Here is a 23,235-nt window from a genome sequence, read left to right on the forward strand (position 1 = left end):
GTACTGATTGGCCGGCCAGCGCGATGGGCAGCGGGTTCAACCAATGGGCTCTGGGCGGGGCCGTGACGCGAGGCCCCGGGCGCGCTGTGCCCGGCGCTGGCGTGCCCGGCGGGGCTCGGGGGTGCTGCGGCTGTCCCGGCCCTCCTGGCCCTCCTCTCTCCCTTGGGAATCCCGGCCTCCCGGAGCGGGCCGATCTGCCGCCAGGGATCGCAGCAGAGATGCTGGCTCGCCCCCGCGGGTCCGGGCACGCAGGCGGCGCTTTGTGCAACGGAGAAACGGGGTCGCGCCAGCGCGCGCAGAGCACGACCGGAGGCATGCAAACCTCTGGCTTCTCCCGAAACCGCTTTAGGACCTTCTGGGCCTGGTGAAAAGCAAGTGTTCAAAAATCTAATTACTCATAATGAAATCAGTAGCCAAAAAAAAAAAAAAAAAAAAAAAAAAAAAAAAAAAAAAAAAAAAAAAAAAGAGAGAGAGAAAAAAAAAGATATGAGTCTTCCTAAGGATCATGCTAGCTCCCTCGTTCCCACAGGCTTTAATCCCAACCTAAAGTAATTAAAAACAAGTGGATGGAGCAGCTCTGGTTCAAAACAAGAGGGATGTGGTGTGGGAAGATGTGTCCTTTAGCACTTCTATTGCCATGGGTCTGATCTCATTTTAAAAAAGAAGCAGAGCACATCTTTCAAACCTCATCAGAGTCACATTTTCTTCTCTAAATGCTTACCCCTAAACAGCTACAAGCTAAAGCTTAGAGGGCCACAAACTGGATGTACACCAAATGTACTCCATCATCCTCTCTACAGGGGATAGAGGTGATCTTCCCTTCTTTATAAGAAAGAAAAAAAAAAAGTGCATAAAAATAAAAGATGGGGGATTCAGATTCTGATAGGGAAAAGTGACACGAGTAAATTTAAGAAAATTTGGGGCAGAGGTATTAAAATAATGTCTCTGTTGTTCTGTGAGGAGAAATGGTATCTAATTTTACATTTATAAGGATTAGATCCTAAGATGTCAGTGGGAAAGAAGGCTAATGCAGATGAAACACTGCTTTGCTAGGCTCACAGCACTGTGTGGTAAGAGTGTCCAGGCTGCTGATGAGCAGCATCCTGCACCTCTTTGGTGGTTACTGCACGTTGTTCCTTGTTCATTTGGGAAGCTCTAGAAAGCATTCTGCATCTCAGGGAGAATATGCCTTTCAATGCCTTTCCTGACAGAGCTATTCCTGACCTCACCACAGAACTACAATAAAATCTGCAGCTTCTGCAGAATATTTCTACTGGATGTACGTTGTGTTTAACAGTTGCACATAAAATCCTTTTCATCTCATCCACCAAATTTAATATGAACAACTACCTTTTATTTCCGTCAACTTTGTCTAAGCCAGAGTTTAGAGTATAAATCCAATCCAGCCTATGTAATCAAAGCAATATTCAAGTTCACAGTGTAGAAGAGTTTGATTTGCCAGCCAGCAGCTTGAACTGGTGATGAGAAATGCTCCCACATCCCCCTGTACAACCACACACCTGCAGTCACCACGCCTTCAGGCAAACTGGTTGATTGACTCTGTAAGGAAAAGAAGCACAGTTCCTTGAGACAGAAGGAAAAATATCTTTTCTTGAATATCAGCACTATGTGCATTGGCTGTACATCAGTCATTGAGAATACAATTAACAGAAAGAAACATTCTAGGCAAATATGCAGTCATGAGTGAGTAGACAGTAACCCATGCCACAATCCAGGGCCTCTATGGCCATTAAATACATATTTTTGTCTCCTTTAGTCTTTAGTCAAGACCATTTCATTAGCATGGCAAAAACAGCCTAATGACTTTGATTCACATTTCAAACTATCCAAGGACAGAAGAGTCAAAGCCACATCCCGGTGCGGTGCGTGACTTCTTGCAGACAGCTACACTCACTTGGCAGCTATTATCTCTCAGACCAGCTGGGTTGTGTTTTTCAGGGTCTCTGCTCTGGAGCCCTTCCAGGCTGTTGCGTTTAGCTGGAATGTTTGTGGCAGAATTAGTCCAGGAAACTCCTTTTCTCAATGCGTAAACTTCTGCCAGGGCACCAGTGCAACTGCACCGCACTGAATAAAGGCCTGGAGCTGAGCAAGGCAGAAGCAGAAGAAAACAGAACTGGGAAGAAGAAAGGCTGATTAATGATTGATTAAAACTGCGGCAAACAGGAGCGTTCTTCACTGATTACGCCCTTGGTACTCTTTCACAGAATAGTTACTTTGTTCAAAGCCAGATCCACTGTTTGCCACAGAGCATTGCAGACATACCCATTTTAATTTCCAGAAAACCCCGATCTCTTTGTTTAGAGCTATTTGATACATGATCTGTCTCCATTAATAATTTCATATTCAAAATAAAGTTCTGTAATCAAGTCCTTGCACTCTTTAATAACCCTAAAACCCTCTCTCTAAAACTTCTCCTGTGTGTTTTCCTACTGCATGAATTTATGTCTCCTTTTCTAGACCCTCCCTACTCCTTTCCAGCCCATTCTCTCTGCCACCCAGATGTGTGCCCAGGAAATCCTCCCTCACCTTTTTCTGGGATGCAGGCCCTGTCAGGCCATTTTCAACACTTGACGTTTTTTCCCCAACAAAAGGTCTAGATACTGTCTTTCCCCTGTCTGCTATCCATGCTATTGTCTCAGATTCCACTGCAACTATTCTGATGGCTCATTTCCACCCATGGACAAATTTGTATGGAGAAAGCTCTGGGAGTATAACACACTACGAAGAGAAAAACATCCTTACTGCTTCCTGAGGATTCAGAATTACAACATTATAAAATTCCTCTGGGTAAATCCATCTCTTCATACATCTCTACGTGCCAGACCTCAGTCTGTAACACAAGGAAAATGAACCTTTTTCTATGAGAGCTCAGGGAGCAGGAGCAGGCAAGGATGTGCCAGGCTCCCTTGTCTCTGTTGGAGCCACTCTCCACATCTTGCAGTACCCACACACGTAGTTCTCAGGATTTCCTTGGTTCAAGCACACCTGTGTGTGGGGAATTTTGCATCATACATCTACCCCTATTTGTCAACATATCACACCACCGCATCTTAAGCCAAGCCTATTATTACCTCAAACTTGAGGGTGCACCTGACAGAGCAGCGAGGCACAGCTTGCACAGCAGGTAGTCACCCAATTACAATTTAAGCTCTTAGCAAAGGCCCTTTTCCACCTTTTGTTTCACTAGTTTAGGCACTGTTTGAGGCCTGCTTAATACAGTGCTGCTTTCATGTATTAACACTAGGGCTTTCATTCTGTTGGGGTATGGAGGCAATACGCAACTTCAGTAGATTCTCTTTATATCAAAACCTGAAGTGTAAGTCCATGTGAAGACAAAATAAAGTACTCTACCTTTTTTTTCTTCTTGCTCTCTCCCTAACTGCATTACCTGGAGGGAAAATCTGTTAAAAAAAAAAAAAAAAAAAAAAAAAAAAAAAAAAAAAAAAAAAAAAAAAAAGATGAGTGTGTAAGCACTTCTACTAATCCTGCATTTGTCACCAGGATGACAGCTTTAATGTTTAAGTAAGTGCAGAAGTTTTTCTGAATCATTAATACCAAATAAATGAGCGAGAAGGAGGAAGAAAATATATAAAAGCCCTCATTATACACAAAACAGATGGAGGGAAGCTGCTTTGTGAGGCGTTCATATTCTAAACCTGAAGTGGAAACTGAATTTTTTATGTAATCCCAATGGCTAGGTACTGGCAGTGTTACTCTGAACTACAAAAGGTGACTTCTGTCTGTTCTTCTGAAATATTAACTCAAAAAAAATTATTTTATTTCTGCATATCCCAAGGTGAGAACATATGCATGGGAAAAAAGCTTATATTCTCTATGCCCTTAAAACCATAACATTGTCATCTTCAAATAAACATCTCAGCACAGCAGGTGCCTAGAATATACAAAAAAGTGTGTGGAACACAATTTTCTGAAGAAATCCTCATGGATACAGTTCTAGTCTTCAAAAATACCTCTAAAATGTTTTACGAGGTATCAATGGCTAGGAAAACAAAATTCTTTCTCACAATCAAAAGTTTTCCCATGTCTAGAGCCAGAGACAAAATATGAAGATTTACAAAGTTCACTTTTAAATTTTGTGGGTTTGGAGGGATTTACATTCCAGATTTTGGTTTGGAGCATTTTGCAGGTTTTTAGTCACAATATTGTACAAATTAACTTATTGTAGCAGTATCAAAAGCAAAGAAAATCCTGTGATTAATCTGCTTTTTTCCCCCCATAATAAACAAAGAGCTCCAGACACCAGACGTCAGTAAGGAACTGTCTGGGAAGAGATAATTTTAAAGGGGTTTGAAAAAAAGAAAGCAGCAGGGTGGTGTCTAGTCATGATAAGTTATTTTGAAAACAGACTGGATAGTGCTGATACTAGAGCATGATGACAGCACATAACAATCTGGGCAAATACAACCAAAAGGGTAAAATGGGAACTTCAGTGTCGTTGCAGAGAATGGTGAGGACAACAAACACATACTACACATACTCAAGTTCATGTGTATTATTGTCTTGCTATGAAAAATGAATGGTTCACCTAAAAAAAAAGAGCTGTTTTAAAGACTTTTACTTCCATGTTACAATGAACCCTGGGTTAACTAAGACCTTGTTGATGTGTGTGTGTGTATAGTTACCTCTGTCTGTATTTATGGTGTTTGTTTTCTCATAAATTTGATCTTCTTGTACAAATCACAAAGACCTTACTGGTGTTTCTTATGTTTCTGTCCAGGGTATATGGCTCTCTTGCACCACACCAGTTTACAAAACAAAACTGGCTGAAGTTCAGTTGGGTTTTGAATGGAGCACAAAAATGAGCTTCCTATATAAAAGGTCTGTCCCATGTGCCACGGTTAGATAATATCAAGAGAAGAACTGAGTCACACTGTTCTACTTTACCGTAACTCCTCAGAATTCACTGGGGCTGCTCCTGACCATAAAAAGCAACAAAATCAGGCCTCTCTTTTACTGGATTGTTTCCCAGCAAACTTTAGGAGTTAGGCTGCAAAATAAATAGCTGTGTATCACAAGTTAATTCATGCTTCCTTCCCCTCCACCCCCCCCCCCCCCCCCCATTTCTTTAACAAAAAAAGGCGCATGAGTGGAAAGACAGACAGGATTAATAAATCATGCATGATGGGGAGTCAGAATATCCGACTTCCCAGAGTTTTTCAACTTGAATTTTCATCTCTTTTACTTACATGGAAAACCATTTACTTCAATAATTTTGTGCCTGACTTCCACTCTTTTTCTATTCAGAATTAGTCTATTCCTCTACATTATCACCAGATCTAGCTATTCATGGAAGGGCCAGGAAAAAATATTTTGCCTGTAATTCAGTATCTCCATTTTATCGTACAAAGAAAGAGACTTTTCTGCTTCTGCACTATCCAACATTCAACATTTTGGATAGGTCAAGTCCTTGTTTAAACATTCAGTATTGCTGTCCTTATTCTTCTCTGTACATGTCTGCATTTGTAATGTATCAAACAGGGGATTGAGCCAAGATCAATACAAGGGATGTTTGAGGGAAAAATCGGGCACTATGGTCTTGCCCTTCCTAAGAAGGAATTTGCAGCAGTAGATACATCCGGCAACAACTTGTCTTCTTTTGGGGGAAGGGCATAATGTCTCTAGAATGCCAGCACAAAATAAGGCACATGCTCTTGGACCAAGGTCTCTTGCCCTTCTCAAGATACAGAAACTTTAGAGACAGAGAAGCCACTTCATCTGCTCTTATGGTTGCTTGTAGTTTGGGGAGGCAGCTGGGAGCACACACAGGCCAAATCGATTTTCCTTGTTTCTGCAGCAACCCACATGTGGCCACCCACCTCTTCTCAGCCCCTGGGGTTCCACACGTGTTCTGGTTGCAGGACAAGCAGAGTCTCCAGCCAAGACAATTGCTGGAAGCCTTGTGCTAGAACAATGTTCAGCTCAGGGCCTCCTCCCTGCACATCATGAATTCCTTCTGGAAATGACAGATGCTGAGAGTGCAGGAGCCCATCTGACCAACCCTAGAGCAGACCTGGAGCACAGAGTGCAATAACTGCACAGCCATGGATTAGTGAAGGACAATGAGCCGAACTTCTGTGGGAATCACTGGACCTTCCACATCCCCACTAGATGTTCCTATTGACCACAGGTCCTGCCATGTGATGGGAGAAACACCACATGAGGTTCTGCTCTCTTATTTACAAAACCTGAGTAACTCAGTCAGCTAAAACAATCTGGCTCCCCTGTTGTGTATGAGTTCAGGTTATAAAGCAATTTCTATTCAGCTCTAATTGTACAGATTCCACAGTGGTATTTTTTCATGTTGTTCCTAAACGAGATGAACTCATTAGTTTTACTGTGTGCTTCAATTTTGTTTTGCTTTTCAAACATGAGGAAAGTATTTCCAACACTTTTCAAAACTTCTGTGTTTTTTAAAAGGGAAAACATACCTCTTCCTCCACTCTTGGGATACTTAACGCATCCCTTTCTTGTCAAAACCAGACATGGCTTACTGCTGAAACTTAAAAGGAAGCATGAAAATATTTTTTCAAAAGATCAAGAGCCTCCACTTGGCAAGCAAAATAGTCAACTGTTCTATGAAGTGATGAGCTTTGGAAAACCTACAGTCTGCATATTTGAGAAAGGAAAATCCCATTCCTGTGATAACCATGCCTACCAACAGAACTGGACAGGAATGTAGGTCTGGGATGGGCAAATTTTTCATTTATAGATGAGATGGGTTTGGATGCTGGCCATGGTGTTCTTCCTATTTAATTGAAGCTGCCTATCCTCTCATTACAAAGCTCATTCTCCCACAGAAACAACTGAGAAGGTTTGGTGTTTGTTGATGCTTAGGTACCTGCTCTTTTTACAGGGCTTGACCTAGAGAAAGTCAAGCAAAGTATTTGCCAGTCCCACATTAATCCACCTCTCCAGTCTGTGATCAGAAGGTTTCTTTTTAAAAGTTAAAGAAAAGACACAAAAGACACTGACATGTTTCTGCTTCCACAGCAACCAGTCCTGGCCTGTGCAAGGAAGTTGCAGTTTAATTAAACCAGTTCAAAAACTGATGCTGTTAAATTAATGTGAAGTCTGTGGGAGGATGGATGTTATTTTGCTGGAGTGGTTTCTACTGTTTTAACTGAAGTGGTAAAGGAAGGGATTTAAGCTAAATCAATACACAACATACTTCAACTGATATGTGTCCAAAAAAGGCATTTGCATCAGCATAATGAAACAGTGCAAGATTTTAATGTAGACAAGACTCAGAAGTGTAACTATATTATTATTATATTCTTTGGGAATATGGTGAGCATGCCTTGTTTTGCCCTTGTCTGCTGTCAACACCTCCTCCACTGCCTCCAGGGGTCTGCTCCCCACTCACTGCCTGACAGTTTTATTAACTATCTCTTCCTGTCCTGTTTACCCTCAGGTACCCACTTGTTGGCAAGTTATACTTCTCTTTATCACCAAACCACCACCACCCCATTTGATGTAGTTCTCAAACACTGTAGCTTCCTGCACTTCTTCTAAGTTAAAAGGTTCCTCTTCAGGATAGTTTCAATCTGATGTTCCCCAGATTCTCCCCTTTCCTCCATTTTTAACAGTAATAAATACTCTAGCTTCAGGACATAATTGGCTATGTTTTTCCTCAGAACCCAAAATATATTGTTTCAGGCTTCTTGTGTGCCCAGTGCTGTGGAAATGTCAGATTGTGACTACTCCTGGGAATCTTGCTCCAGAGAGTGACATACAGTGAGTGAGGAAAAAGTATAAAAAAGAGACCATTTTTAGCACCTACTTTCTCAGCTTTGCATGATATCCCAGCACCTCTTGAGCTCACTGGTTTATCCTACAAAGTGGGGAATGTCCTTGGGAAGAAGGAAAAGGTCAGTCCTTACTCTTCTTACTCTTCTTGGTTTGTCCCCCAGAGGCCAGCATGGCCAGGCCAACACTGGGAGGCAGATCCTGAGCAATGTTCTCTCCCCATTTTGCCCGAGCCACCAGCACTGCTGCACTGTGAGCTGCAGGGGGAACACAGGGAATCTCTGGGGATGAGGCACTGGAAAACAGTGCTGAAATCACAACATCCAGCCATTCCAAGCACACCAGGGCCAACATGCAGAATAGGTTAGACAGAGTTTGGTACTACACTGGCTGAACAAAGAGCTGGCACTGTTGGCAGACATTCGAACAAATGGCTCGTTTCCACGCTGCTGAATCCATGGCAAACTTCCCAATGGAAGCAGCCTCTGGCCGCAAATGTGCAGTTAACAACCCAAGTCTGTACAGCACGCTCTGCTTCCTACCAGCTGCACATGGCCCACAGTCCCCACAGACAGCTGCAGTCAAAAACAAGCAGGAGCCGTGGAGCACAGGAGAGTGCTCCCAGTTGTAAATCCAACTATAATAAATTTTAGATAGTCGTTCTGCTTCTCCTCGGACATAAATGTTGAAGGTAAGTGCCTTGTTAACAGGAGGGAGAAAACAAGACTTGATTCCCCTCTGTGTGCATGACAATGCTTAAAAGTGGAAGCTTTGGAACGTCTTTGAGACACAGTGGTGAGCTGAAGCAGGAGACTGTCTCATACATTTCAATGCAAAAGACAGCAGTGAAAAGGGGAAAATTTTTTGTCTTTAATTTAAGGATCAGACAATTCAGAAATTCAATATGTTAGTGATGACTAGCTAATTTCCTCTTTAAACTCAGGTTTGTATCTTTTGAGTCCCTACCAGAAAATTTTCAAGTCTATTTATTTATTACAAATGTAAGCCACCTTTATTTTTTTCCTTCTTATCCTTTTTTAGGAAAAGAGGCAGAGGATGAGAGATTTCCACTTTCTCATTATTACAAAATCTAAGGAATACAACATCCAATTCAATCTGCTGGGTTAAGACTGAAGAAATGCAAAAGCAGTGGCCACACACAGGTTTAACTCTGCCCCCGTGTGTGCAAACATTAAAACACATCCACCCTAGATCCTGCTCTGGTTTTGTGCTAAGGGGTGTGTTAGTTTGTGGCAGTAATTATAAATGGCATCCACAATGACCATGAAGCTACAAGAGACCCTTTCTCTTCTACACTCACATATTTTTGCATTATTAAACTCCTTTATGACTGCACTGGCTGCTAAAAAACAAGCCCTAGAAATATGTCTGCTGCCCACAATAATAAAACAAGAAGTGAAGAAAAGAAAAAAAAAAGGCAGTTCTGGAATTTTACTAAAGGGATGAGTCTGTTAAGACTGGGGAAAAACAGGGACTTAATTTGACTTCTCATGTTTGGCACAGGTGCCCTGTATGAACTTTCCTCTTCTACTATGCCTTACCTGAGGAGTGGATACCAACACCTTTGGGGAGGGTGAAAAGGAACTCCTGCCTCTGCGAACTCACACTGAGGTTTTTCCAGCTGCCTCAATTCATCAGCACTCAAGGGGACAAGGCTCTGTCAAGGGGAGAGCAGCCCAGGCCACCACCACTGTGGTAGGGACGTGCTGCTCCAGCCAAGGGCTCAGCCCACAGTCAGTCACACACCCGGCAGCGGCAGCGAGAGAGCAGCTCCAGGAGCAAGGGGCCTCTGCAACACATCCTGCCCCGGGACTCATTTATTGACACTTTTCAGGACACCCCCAGGCTTTACCAGTGACAATCCTGGGACAAAGTGCCCCTGAATGAAACCTTCTCTCTCAGGAAATCTAAGGGGGAAACTGCAACAGGGTGTCAGAACACCTGGGCACATGGCACTCGAGAGACACATGGAAAATCCCTGGGACACGGACAGGGCACTGAAGGAGCTGATCCCGGCAGAAACACCAGCCAGACCAGGACACACCTGCCCTCAACCCTTATCTTTTGATAAGGGAAAGGTCCACAGGGCACACCACTGCCACACCCCAAGTAATCCCCTCCGCGGTTTTGAATTGATTTCAACTTTCACATTAACCTTTGTGAGCTGAGTGTACAGAGAAAAAGCCACAGCCTTGTTTGCTGGATACGGGAGGACCCAGAGCACCAGTGATGGCCCAGGATTGTCCCCTGCCCTGGCCAGTAATCACTGTTAAACCAGACAGGCAAGAGGCAGCTGTGGTGAGGCAACCAGGACGGAGTGCAGGACCATGGCGACCTGCGTGCAGCTAAACACCAGTACCAAGATGCCCCTCGTGGGGCTGGGCACCTGGAAGGTAAGAGCTACAGAGAAAAGCACCTGTGCTGCAGAGCTCCCAGGCACAAAACTCCAGCTCTGGAGAACTGTACTGGGGCCTGGAGCTCTGCTCCACCTAGCTGTTGGGCTGAGCGTGAGTTGGAGTGGAGCTACAGATAAATGGCTGGAGGTTGATTTCCAGCCCTGGAGTCCATGTTTGTTGCTGAAAAAATAATGTTCTTGTAAAAGAAAAAAAAAAAAACAACAACCTGGACTGGGGGGGGGGGGCGTTGCTTTCCCTAACATGGTTTCCCTGGGTTTATTTTGCTAGAATACAGGTCTTTAACAAGCATTCATTTGAGATTCTTCATATTTATGCATTTTTCCAGTCCCCAGCTGGGCAAGTAGAAGCTGCAGTGATAGCTGCCATCAATGCCGGGTACCGCCACTTTGACTGTGCCTATGCTTACATGAATGAGGAGGAGACTGGGGAAGGGATCCAGCAGAAAATCAAGGAAGATGTCGTGAAAAGAGAAGACCTCTTTGTTGTCAGCAAGGTAAGGACCCAATGATCCTGCAGCCTGGAGCACAGCCAGGGGAATGCTTTGTGTAGAGTATTTTCCTAGCAGGAAGGTAAGTAATGGAGACAAACTTTATGCTGTGGGATAAAGCAAATTGTAACAGCATTCAGGTCACTCCTGACACAAGTTGACAGCTGCACCCCATTCTGTAGGGAGAGTTAGGAAAGATACACGGTGTCTGCACTCTGATGTGGTGACCCAGCAGTCCTGGGGGATGGATTGATTAGTGCAAAAGAAGGGAAGCAGGAAAAGGCAGGGTGGGCCAGGTAGTCCCAAGCAAGGTAGAAACACGTGATGCAGAGGTCAGAGACCACACAATGTAAAGGACTGATAGAGGCAGAAGCAGCTTGCTGACACCCTGCTGACTGCTAAGGCACAGCAGAGCACGTGGGCCTGTCACTACCTGTTTGTTCCAGCAGCTGGGCTCAGAGCAATGCCAAAGGGGTGTCCCTGCTGTGGGAGGCATCCTTCTGGGCACTGTAATCTGCTCAGCACATGTCCCAAGGAAGGCGGAGTTGGTGGCTTTTCTTTCTTATTACAAAAATCAGGCTACTTAGTTGGAATCTGGAGTTACTTCTTACCTAAGTAAAGGCTGGTGGCAACCACTCTTTGTGGTTTGTCTTATATCTTCTTGGCTTTGCCTGCTACGTGCAGTGCAGTTTTGTGCATGCTCAGGAACAACAGAAACACCACTGCCTCTGAAAGCCCCCTACTTCCAAGGCAGACCATGGGATTTCACAAATGGTGTGTGAACTCATGGAACCAGAGCCTAGCACACACTGCCCCCAGAGTCACAGGCAGGGCCCAGCCCCGAGCTTGCCACATCTGAAGAGCACTAGGATGGCCTCATGTCACATCACCTTCCAAAGAACAGGGAGCATTCCTGTGCTGTGCAGGAGAGCACCTGAGAGCATTAACCAGGAGGTCACAGCATGCCCTCGTTTTGTTTCCAGCTGTGGTGCACTTTTCATGAGAAGCCTCTGGTGAAGGGAGCCTGCCAGAAGACTCTTGCCAAGCTGAAATTGGATTACCTGGATCTCTACATCATCCACTGGCCTTTTGGCTTCAAGGTACAGTAACAGCAGGTCTCATCCCTGGGAGAGCTCCTCAGAAGTGTCAGGAGCACTTGCAGCAGCACTGCTGCTCCAGGAAGAGCCTGTGCCTGCTGTGCAAGCACTGTCCCAGTGCTGCCCATCCTGCTCTGCTCTGCCCCTGATCTCTGCCCTAACACTGCTGCCTGCACAGCGTCCTCTGCCCTCCTGATAATGGGCACGTAGACCCAGCACTGAGGTCAGCCCTCTGGCTGCAAGCAAAAGCTATGCCTCTTTCCCTTTCTTTTACAAACCCAAAGTGGGCTCTTCTGAAAGAAAACCCCCTGGGACATAGGGGTGCAGTTTGCTGCCTGACAGAAATTCTTTCCTCTGCAGGTTGCAGAATCACATGGTGCAAGTAAACACCTCCGTTTATCCTTCTTCTCTTTCATCAACAGACCTTTAATACAGTAGAGATTGAGCTGACCTTGCCTGTAGGAGCCTTAGTGTTGTTTCACAGACTTTGGATTTCAAAAAGATGATACCTATCAAAATCTCTATTCTACCTTATGCTTTTGAGCTCAATTCCATTCCTTCTGTCCTGGGTTGAAGTATATTCTATCACCATCTTCAAGAACTGTTGAAACCAGGTGAGGCAGTGCTCCCTGCCTCCTCCACTCTGGCTTATCTTCTGTTAATGGGCCCATCAGCACCTCTGCTATACAGCTCACAGATAACCCCCTCCTGGACTACCTCCTGTTAATGGGCCCATCAGGCCTTATCACATGACTCACCATCTCATTGTGAGATGCTCCACTCAGAGGGAGGAACCAAGCATTCCAGCCTGGATATAAGCTGAGACTCTGAACACTAGAGGGGTGCTTACCCACTGGATTCCCAGAGGACCTGAGCTACCAGACCTTTCTACAGGATCACTGCTTCAGGAAGACCATCTCATCTGGACTGCTTCCATCACTACGCTCAGGTTGTATTCTGACTCTGTCAGTGGTTTTTTGTATTATTGTATCTATTTTATTTTACTTTCTTTCCTTTTTTTCCCTATTAAATTGTATCTCTGACTTGGAGCCTCTCATTTGTTTTGCCTTCAAACTACTACATTTTTTGGCGCCCAACGTGCGGCACAAGGCACTGAGAAAAGTCAGAATTACAATTTTGTATTGAAGAAGACACCTGTTCGCTATGATGCTCAACATGCTTACATGTGTCTTATATCTATCTCTCTATATTTTTCCACAACTGGGGCACTATCTGCCAGTCTGAATGCTCCTGCGTAGACCAGGGTATGGTACTAAAATTGCTTTAGCGGTCTATTATGTTCATTGCTTGATAAACTCCGAGGCAATGAACATTATTCAGAATATATACCCACTTTTGTTTTCTTGTTCTGGTCTAGGATGCTACATCTGGGGCCTCAACAATCTCACCCAGCCCCTGTGGGGAGGAGTGAAGAATGATTTTTCTCCAGCTTTTCAGGCATGACACAGCAGTTTTTGAAAATATGGAATACCCTCTGGATGCCAAGGACAGCATGATGTTGTTGTTAGTCCTGCTTTGTCTTCTCTGCACAGCCCGCACCATGCTTACAATCAAAACACTACATGGTGTGATACAGCGTGTTCTGAAGGAAGAGGAAGAGGGAAAAAGAAGCAGAGCAACAGTATCAGTGTCTACACAGAGTGTCACAGAGGCGAAAGGAACCAAAGGCAAGGCAAGAGTGTCCTCATGTACACGGACCTTCACAGAGGAGAAAGAAGCCAAAAGTGAGGTAACAGTGTCCACATCTATGCAGACTGTCACAGAGGAGAAAGGGACTAAGGGTGCCATCAGCATCTCCACACAAACCATCACTGAACCGGAACAGCCTAAACCAGTAGCAGTTGCCCCCGTTCAGAAAAAGAAATCAAGGACCAAATCAGTCCGCATAGTGACTGATGAGAGTGCAGCAGGACCTTCACAATCAGCAGAAGAGACAGAGCCAGAAATCATCACTCGCTCTCTATCTCTGGGTGAGCTGCGTGACCTGCGAAGGCAATTCACCCGCCAGACCAACGAGTCCATCCTGACCTGGCTGCTCCGCATCTGGGACACTGCAACCAATGACACCATTCTGGATGGAAGTGAGGCCAGACAACTGGGATCGTTGTCCCAGGATGTGGTCATTGACCAGGGGATTGGGAAAAGCCAAGAACCTCTCAGCCTCTGGCAGCGACTGCTAACAAGTGTGAAGGATAGATACCTTTGTAAAGAAGACCTCCAAGTGCACCAAGGAAAATGGAACACAATAGAACAAGGTATCCGATGCCTGAGGGAATTGGCTGTGTTGGAAATCATTTTTTCAGAAGATGAGAGATTTCCTAAAAACCCAGATGGTGTCCAGTGCACATCACGGATGTGGTTGAGATTTGCACGGCTTGGACCTGAGATGTACTCACGTTACCTGGCAACACTGCAATGGAGGGAAGGTGAGGACAGGGTAGGTGTCTTGGCTAATAAACTAAGAATTTACGAGGACACTGTCACTGCTCCAGTTCGTACCCATGTCTCGTCTGTGGAAACAAGACTGGCTGAGCAAGTCCGGAACTTGATTGAAGAAGGCCATCAGAAACTGAAAAAAGAACTTAAGGAAGAAATTTACCATATCCATCCAGAGCCAATGAGAGTCTCTGCCATTAGGAGCAGGCGCTCCCCAGCCAGGGGGAGAGGATACACACCACGAGGTAACCTCTGGTCTTTTCTTTGGGAGCATGGAGAAGACATGAGGAAGTGGGATGGAAAACCCACCTCCTCCTTAGCAGCCCGGGTACGTGAACTGAAAAGACAAACACCTACCACAAAGAGCCCATCTAGAATCAATGTTGCTCCGGTCTCTCGTGCACAGAACTCCAGACGGTACAGGAATGATGATATGACTGATCCTCTTGAAGGAACCTCAGAAACATATTTACAAGAAGAGAGCAATGTATGCCATGACCAGGAATAGGGGGGCCCTGCCTCTAGCCAGGTAGAGGAAAGGGACAATCGGATCTACTGGACTGTGTGGATTCGATGGCCTGGAACATCTGACCCACAAAGATATACGGCTCTGGTTGATACCGGTGCTCAGTGTACTCTGATGCCATCAAGGTATGTGGGAGCGGAACCCATTTCCATTTCTGGGGTGACAGGAGGATCCCAGGAGCTGACTGTACTGGAAGCTGAAGTAAGTCTAACTGGGAAAGAATGGCAGAAACACCCCATTGTGACTGATCCAGAGGCCCCATGCATTTTGGGCATAGACTATCTCAGAAATGGGTATTTCAAAGACCCAAGAGGATACCGCTGGGTTTTTGGCATAGCTGCTCTAGAGACAGAAGGCATCAGAAAACTGAGTACCTTGCCTGGACTCTCAGACGATCCCTCTGCTGTGGGACTACTGAAAGTTGAAGAACAACAGGTGCCGATCGCCCGAGCAACAGTGCACCGTCGGCAATATCGCACCGACAAAGACTCTGTGGTCCCCATCCATAAGATGATTCGTGAGCTGGAGAGCCAAGGGGTGGTAAGCAAGGCTCGTTCACCCTTTAATAGCCCTATATGGCCTGTGCGTAAGTCCAGTGGAGAATGGAGACTGACAGTGGATTACCGTGGCCTGAATGAAGTCACACCACCACTGAGCGCTGCCGTACCAGACATGTTGGAGCTTCAGTATGAGCTGGAATCCAAGGCAGCAAAATGGTATGCGACCATTGATATTGCAAATGCCTTTTTCTCCATTCCTCTGGCAGCAGAATGCAGGCCTCAGTTTGCCTTCACCTGGAGGGGTGTGCAGTACACCTGGAACCGACTGCCCCAGGGGTGGAAGCACAGTCCCACCATTTGCCATGGACTGATCCAGGCTGCACTGGAAAAGGGTGAGGCTCCAGAACACCTGCAATACATTGGCGACATTATCGTGTGGGGAAACACCGCAACAGAAGTCTTTGAGAAGGGAGAGAAGATCGTTCAGATCCTCCTGAAGGCCGGCTTCGCCATCAAGAGGAGCAAAGTCAAGGGACCTGCTCGAGAGATCCAGTTTCTGGGAGTGAAGTGGCAAGATGGACGGCGTCAGATTCCCACTGAAGTCATCAATAAGATCACTGCAATGTCTCCACCGACCAACGAGAAGGAAACACAAGCTTTCCTAGGTGCCATAGACTTCTGGAGGATGCACATTCCCGAGTATAGCCAAATCGTGAGCCCTCTCTACCTGGTTACCCGCAAGAAGAACGATTTCCACTGGGGCCCAGAACAGCAGGAAGCTTTCGCCCAGATCAAGCAGGAAATCGCTCATGCGGTAGCCCTTGGCCCAGTCAGGACAGGATCAGAGGTGAAGAACATGCTTTACTCCGCAGCCGGGAGCCATGGTCTGTCATGGAGCCTTTGGCAGAAGGTGCCGGGTGAGACTCGGGGACGACCACTGGGATTCTGGAGCCGAAGCTACAGAGGATCCGAAGCCAACTACACTCCCACAGAGAAGGAAATCTTAGCTGCCTATGAAGGAGTCCAAGCTGCCTCAGAGGTGATTGGTACTGAAGCACAACTGCTTCTGGCACCTCGACTACCGGTGCTGGGGTGGATGTTCAAGGGAAAGGTTCCTACCACACATCACACCACCGACATCACGTGGAGCAAATGGATCGCCCTGATCACGCAGCGCACCCGTATTGGAAACCTGAATCGCCCTGGGATTCTGGAAATTATAACAAACTGGCCTGAAGGTGAGACCTTTGGATTATCCTCTGAAGAAGAGGAGGAGCAAGTGACACGGGCCGAGGAAGCCCCACCATACAACGAGCTACCGGAGAGTGAGAGACGATATGCCCTTTTCACCGACGGTTCCTGCCGAATTGTAGGTGCTAACTGGAAATGGAAAGCTGCTGTATGGAGCCCCACACGACGAGTTGCACAAGCTACCGAGGGAGAAGGTGGATCGAGTCAGGTCGCAGAGCTTAAAGCTGTCCAGCTGGCTTTGGATATTGCTGAACGAGAGAAGTGGCCAAGGCTCTATCTCTACACTGACTCATGGATGGTAGCTAATGCTCTGTGGGGATGGCTGGACCGCTGGAGAAAGGCCAACTGGCAGCGCAGAGGGAAACCCATCTGGGCTGCTGAGATTTGGCAGGACATTGCCACCCGAGTAGAAAGGCTGACCGTGAAGGTTCAACACGTGGATGTGCACGTACCCAAGAGTCGGGCTAATGAAGAACATCATAACAACGAGCAGGTGGATCGAGCTGCCAATGTGAAAGTATCTCAGGTTGATCTAGACTGGCAGCACAAAGGAGAATTATTCCTAGCTCGTTGGGCTCATGATGCCTCTGGTCATCAAGGGACAGAAGCAACATATCGATAGGCTCGTGACCGAGGGGTGGACATTACTATGGACAGCATCTCCCAGGCTATCCATGACTGCGAGACCTGTGCTGCGATCAAACAGGCCAAGCGAGTGAAGCCTCTGTGGTATGGCGGACGATGGTCAAAGTATAGGTATGGGGAAGCCTGGCAAATTGACTACATCACCCTTCCCCAAACCCGCCAAGGCAAGCACTACGTACTCACCATGGTGGAAGCAACCACTGGATGGCTGGAGACCTACCCTGTGCCTCATGCTACTGCCCGGAACACCATCTTGGGCCTGGAAAAGCAGGTCCTGTGGAGACATGGCACTCCTGAGAGAATTGAGTCAGACAATGGGACTCATTTCAAGAATGGCCTCATAAGCACTTGGGCCAGAGAACACGGAATCGAATGGATATACCATATCCCATACCATGCACCAGCTGCTGGGAAGGTGGAACGCTGCAATGGACTGCTTAAAACTACCCTTAAGGCACTTGGCGGAGGGACCTTCAAAAATTGAGAACTGAACTTAGCGAAGGCCACCTGGATGGTCAATACCCGAGGGTCCATCAATCGAGCTGGTCCTACCCAATCTGAATCCTTGCATACAGTGAATGGAGATGGGGTCCCTGTGGTACACATGAGAGGTATGTTAGGAAAGACTGTTTGGATTAATCCCACCTCGGGCAAGGGCAAACCCATCCGTGGGGTTGTCTTTGCTCAAGGACCTGGTTACACTTGGTGGGTGATGCAAAAGGATGGGGAAACCCACCGTGTACCACAAGGAGACCTTATTTTAAGTGAGAACTGTGTGTAGGATTTCATGATATATATATGTGTGTGTGTGTAGTTTAAGGAAGGTATTGATTTGGGATGATGTAGATGGTAATAGAATAAGGGGTGGATAATGTCCTGGGTTGAAGTATATTCTATCACCATCTTCAAGAACTGTTGAAACCAGGTGAGGCAGTGCTCCCTGCCTCCTCCACTCTGGCTTATCTTCTGTTAATGGGCCCATCAGCACCTTTGCTATACAGCTCACAGATAACCCCCTCCTGGACTACCTCCTGTTAATGGGCCCATCAGGCCTTATCACATGACTCACCATCCCATTGTGAGATGCTCCGCCCAGAGGGAGGAACCAAGCATTCCAGCCTGGATATAAGCTGAGACTCTGAACACCAGAGGGGCGCTTACCCACTGGATTCCCAGAGGACCCGAGCTACCAGACCTTTCTACAGGATCACTGCTTCAGGAAGACCATCTCATCTGGACTGCTTCCATCACTACGCTCAGGTTGTATTCTGACTCTGTCAGTGGTTTTTTGTATTATTGTATCTATTTTATTTTACTTTCTTTCCTTTTTTTTTCCTATTAAATTGTATCTCCGACTTGGAGCCTCTCATTTGTTTTGCCTTCAAACTACTACACTTCAATATTGTTTCAGTTAGCTTTATGAGGACAAAGTTGTCAAGTGAAACTGCACAATATTGAGGCATTTAGATAATTCCAATAATTCAAAATACTTTGGCCATACTGTCTAGTTACAGGCTGTTCTAATGTTTCTAATACAGCAATTTCAACAGCGAGCCTCCCCATAGGACACCTGTCAGCAGGTGCACTCCAGTATAAATATCTGTGTTCACAGGACCAAAGTCAATTCTCCATATAGCTTTTTGAAAACAACTAAAGAAACTGTTCCTTGAACAATACTTGAAGTGAAATCATGTAAGACTGCAGAATATTGTTCTATAAGTAAACCACTTTCCTGCATGCACTTTGTGGATCATCACTTCAGAGGGTCCAGAAGAAACACCTGTCTTTATTGGGATAGTAGATTACAAAAATACATGAACTAAGAAGTGATTGAAGAATTGGTTAAGTTATGGGTGAGAATTCCTTGACTTTTTTAAAATGCAGTATTAGCTTTAGCTCCTTACACCCCTGTTGGGTGATTTTGCATAGCTGGTTTCTCAGCAGAGATTATTTCAAGCCTTTTCTTTCTCTCTGACAGGCTGGAGAGGAACTGTTTCCCAAAGATGACAAAGGCATGGCCATACCTAGCAACAGCGATCTTCTGCAGATGTGGGAGGTAAGTTCAGCCAGAGCAGAAGAGGAATGTCCTCTGTCCTCATCAGTCTCTTTCATGCTTTCATTACCTTCAGCAGGCACAGAACTGTTGTCTCATTCACACAGCATTAATTGGAAGGAACATAAGGCAGTACAAAATAGCTTTTCATAATGGGCATGCTTAATCCTTCCCTGGTTATTCCTATTCTCCGAGTGTCTTACTTGACTGGAGCTGCACAAGCACTTCCAGTGGAGCTGAACACCAGACTGGAGCCAGGAAAAGTTCACTGAGGAACAATAACAACTGTACAATTGTTTTCACCACAGTTCTTGTGCCTTTCTGGAGTTGCTCAAACAAATTTCACAGAAATAAAGACATTTTAGGTTGAGATCTGGCCTACAATGTGTGGGACAACCCCCAGTGCTTGCATAACAGTGGATTACTGAGTATCATAATTCTTCCCCTCATGCAACTCAGTGTGAATTTCTACACACTCAGGGAATGAGAATTTGGGCTTGGGTGAGATAGCATTAATGTTCCAAAGCCTGCTTTTCCCCTAGAGAACTCTGCAACTCTAAATAGTTCTTTCGTGCTGCTCATGGTAGGAAACAAGTCACATTAGGAAGAACATCATCATGAGCTGCCTTGCACACTGGATGATGATTTTGCTATTTTAGGCCACGGAAGAGCTGGTGGACTGTGGACTGGTAAAAGCTATTGGATTCTCCAACTTCAACCATGAGCAGATTGAAAGAATCTTGAACAAGCCAGGATTGAAGCACAAGCCTGCAAATGTCCAGGTGAACTGCAAAGTGACTGGTTTTGTAGGATTATAAAGATTCAATTACAGTTGAAAAAGGAGGTGGGAAAAGGGTGAACAAAGTAGACACGGCATTTAAATACTTTTAATCCCTCTCTATGGATATTTCAGAATACAGCACTTGGATACTTCTATTTTTTTGTATCACCTTGCTCAACCACTGTTTAAGGATGTTGGAGAATTTCCCTGAAAACAGTCTTTCTGGAATAATAAAGAACCCAGAGCTTTCTGAAACCCCCGCAGCAAAAACTGTATAAGCATTTTGTATCAAAACAGGTGTTTTTAATACTAAAGATGGGTATTATCATGCAGGCTGCTGTCACATTAGGGAAAAAAAGCAGCCTCTAATTGGACAAGGAGATAATTTATGGAGCACAACAATATTGCAGCAGTTCTACCACTGTCAGATTGTTCGTTTTTGTGTTGGCAGATTGAATCTCATCCATACCTCACCCAGGAGAAGCTGATCAAGTACTGTCAGTCCAAAGGGCTGGCATACTGTTCCCTTGGCTCTCCTGACTGACCTTGGTAAATTTGCTTTGCAATCTGCCAGGGAGCTGCTGGGGATTATGACTGAGGCACTGAGACTACACACACACTGCTCATTTATTATTTAAATACAGATCTCTGTTGCTGTGCTGAATCTTTCTGTGGAGGTTTCTTGACACTGATTTGTTTTCTCTCTGTAGAGCTAAGCCGGGGGACCCTTCCCTTCTGGATGACCCTAGGATCATAGAGATTGCAGCCAAGCACAACAAAACCCCAGCACAGGTGGGTACTCCTTCCCAATGTAGGAAAACAGAGTTCTGGAAAGGGTACTTCTATCCCTTCCCCATGAATTGTGGCACTCCTCTGATTTTTCCCTAACAATGCAGATTTTTTTTATTATATTACCTCCAGGACACACTGTTAACTCTTTAGCCATCAAAAAGATTCTTGAGCACTTTCAGATGTCACTTCCCCTCTCAAGTCCTCTTGCAGAGAATGTAAGCCTTTCATAGACTGCTAAAATCCCAGGTGAAAACAACAGGAATTGACTGGCCCAAACCTGGATCGGAACGAGGTTTTCCTGTGGGGCAAAAGCAGGTATAGCTTAGGGAAAACAGCTGTTGGAACGGGAGGAATGATTCAGTTATCTGTTCTTGCAGGTTCTCCTTCGCTTCCAGATCCAGAGAAATGTGATTGTGATTCCCAAATCTGTCACCCCACAGCGCATTGTGGAGAACTTCCAGGTGAGGGATCAGGAGTGAGCTGGGTGCTGCCCCTCAGGGGTGGTTTGGCAGTGGTCCTTTATCACCCTTGCCATGGCCTCCTGCAGCAAAAGGACAGTCCTTCTTCCTTGTTTATGCTTAACTACACTTTACTGAGTGTTAACCCAGGCCTACTTTTTGAGAGTTTAATCAGCAATCCTTACATGATATTATTCCCTGTTCAGTGGCTTGTGGATGGATAAGCAGGCACAGCTTGCTTGGAAGCCCCACACAGGAACATGCCAGAAACGTCTTATCTAGAATTAGCAATGTTCAAAAAATAATCCCTTATGTCCCTAAAACAAGTTGTTCCTCATAGTTCAGTGGTCCATGTGTGAAAATGGATTCTCCACTGTGGAGCTGCTCTTGCATTTCTCTTAGGCTTGTTCAAAGAAGTGATTTCCACTTGTATCACTATTTAGGTGTTTGACTTTGAACTGACTAAAGAGGAGATGGCAACTATTCTGACCTTCAACACAAACTGGAGGATCTGTCAAATGAACGTGTAAATGACGCTGCCTGTTTTCTTCTAAATCTTAAATTCTGAATATTCTTTATGAGGAATTTTGTGTCACAGCTTCTAGGTAACACAAAATTCAATTTATTTGAAAATCACGCCAACTCAAATTCCAACTGGTCGGTCCCAAAAAAATAACATTTTCAGGAGAGGGGTTAATATTTTCACTTTAAAAACAAAACGAAATATTAAACCAAACTGCATTTTAATTTTTTAATTCTTAGTTTTCAGGAAACTCACTGTAACTTGAATTACAAAAAATAGGTTCTGGATGTTCAACTCATTGCTGTCTGAATTAGAGAAAGGGGGACATGTATCTCTACCTATTTTTGCTGTAACTCCATGATGCAGATCTTCCCTTGGTGGCTTCTCCATGCACACAACATATCTCTACATCACATTTAGATCATGTGTGAAAATAACATTCTCACTTTCATTTCTTTCAGGTCCAAAAATCTCAAGGAATACCCTTTCCATGCAGAATACTGAAGGTGCCTGTAGCATGGCCTTCACTAGACCTCTGGTGTCTCATTTGCCTCTGCTCTAACTTTATCAAATCCTCTTATTGCATTCTGCCCTGGTGCTGCCAGTGAAGACATGGGATGTTTATCCCATGAAATTTGGGGTTTGTGGAAGAAGGAAAGAGTATTTTCTACAGCACAAAATTTTCTACAGCACCACCATTCAGTGATTCCCTTCAGTCTCACATTAGCAGAAACCAGATGTCAACAAACCACAAAACACACCCCACAGGTCCACAATTTCATCAGAGGTGTCCTATATTTAAAATAAAATTAACTTTAAAATAAAATTAACTTTAAAATAAAATTAACTTTAAAATGCAAAAAACTAATTGGCAGAAAGTTTTCTGTAGGAAAAACCCAAAACCCTCTCACACAGAGATGCACAGAGGGGTAGGTTGCAGTCACCTGCACTGGGGGGACACAGATCCTGCCTTGGACACTCAGCATTTTCCCTGCCATCCCTCAGCACCCACCTTGTCCCCTTCTCACTGGCCACAGCCCCCAAACCCTGGGCACAGCCCTGCTTTTAATTGACAAATACAAGAATTATCACAGGTTAAAGTCTTAAAAACAAGCAAACAAAAAAAAAACCAAAACAAACAACACCTCTTGAGAAGACACGGAGAGAGATTGGTGGGACCTCAGAGGATGCTCCTGGCTTCAGTGCAAGAAAGAAGCCAATGTCTTAAAATCAGATTAAATCTCTACCCCCCTGTTTTATTCCTGCCTTAACATGCATCTGGAATTTGAACCAATGCACACCATTTAGCAACATAAACATCATGTTCCAATACACACTCTTCTCTCAAAGGCCCTACCATCATCTGACCACCCCAGCCACACCTTCAGGACAGAAACAAGAGACACCTCCTGGGTATTGGCGTGGTCTGGGCAAGGCCT

General features: G+C 45.2%; 1 protein-coding gene, 1 long non-coding RNA gene and 1 pseudogene across 2 annotated transcripts in view; 1 reads left to right on the forward strand and 2 right to left on the reverse strand.

Moving 5' to 3' along the window:
- BPGM (bisphosphoglycerate mutase) overlaps positions 1 to 23,235 on the reverse strand; it is a 39,466-nt gene that overhangs the window by 15,218 nt on the left and 1,013 nt on the right. The window lies entirely within an intron of this gene.
- LOC136290032 (uncharacterized) lies at positions 164 to 20,960 on the reverse strand. The gene is made up of 4 exons (XR_010720935.1): positions 20,939 to 20,960; positions 3,373 to 3,422; positions 1,521 to 1,560; positions 164 to 361 (listed from the first exon to the last, which is right to left on the reverse strand). It is a non-coding gene; the product is annotated as an uncharacterized lncRNA (long non-coding RNA).
- On the forward strand, positions 10,137 to 22,338 carry LOC136290031 (aldo-keto reductase family 1 member B10-like; annotated as a pseudogene).

The sequence above is a fragment of the Chamaea fasciata genome, unplaced genomic scaffold, assembly GCF_029207755.1.
Source record: "Chamaea fasciata isolate MVZ Bird 193981 ecotype frontalis unplaced genomic scaffold, bChaFas1.0.hap1 SCAF_5, whole genome shotgun sequence".
NCBI lineage: Eukaryota > Metazoa > Chordata > Aves > Passeriformes > Sylviidae > Chamaea > Chamaea fasciata.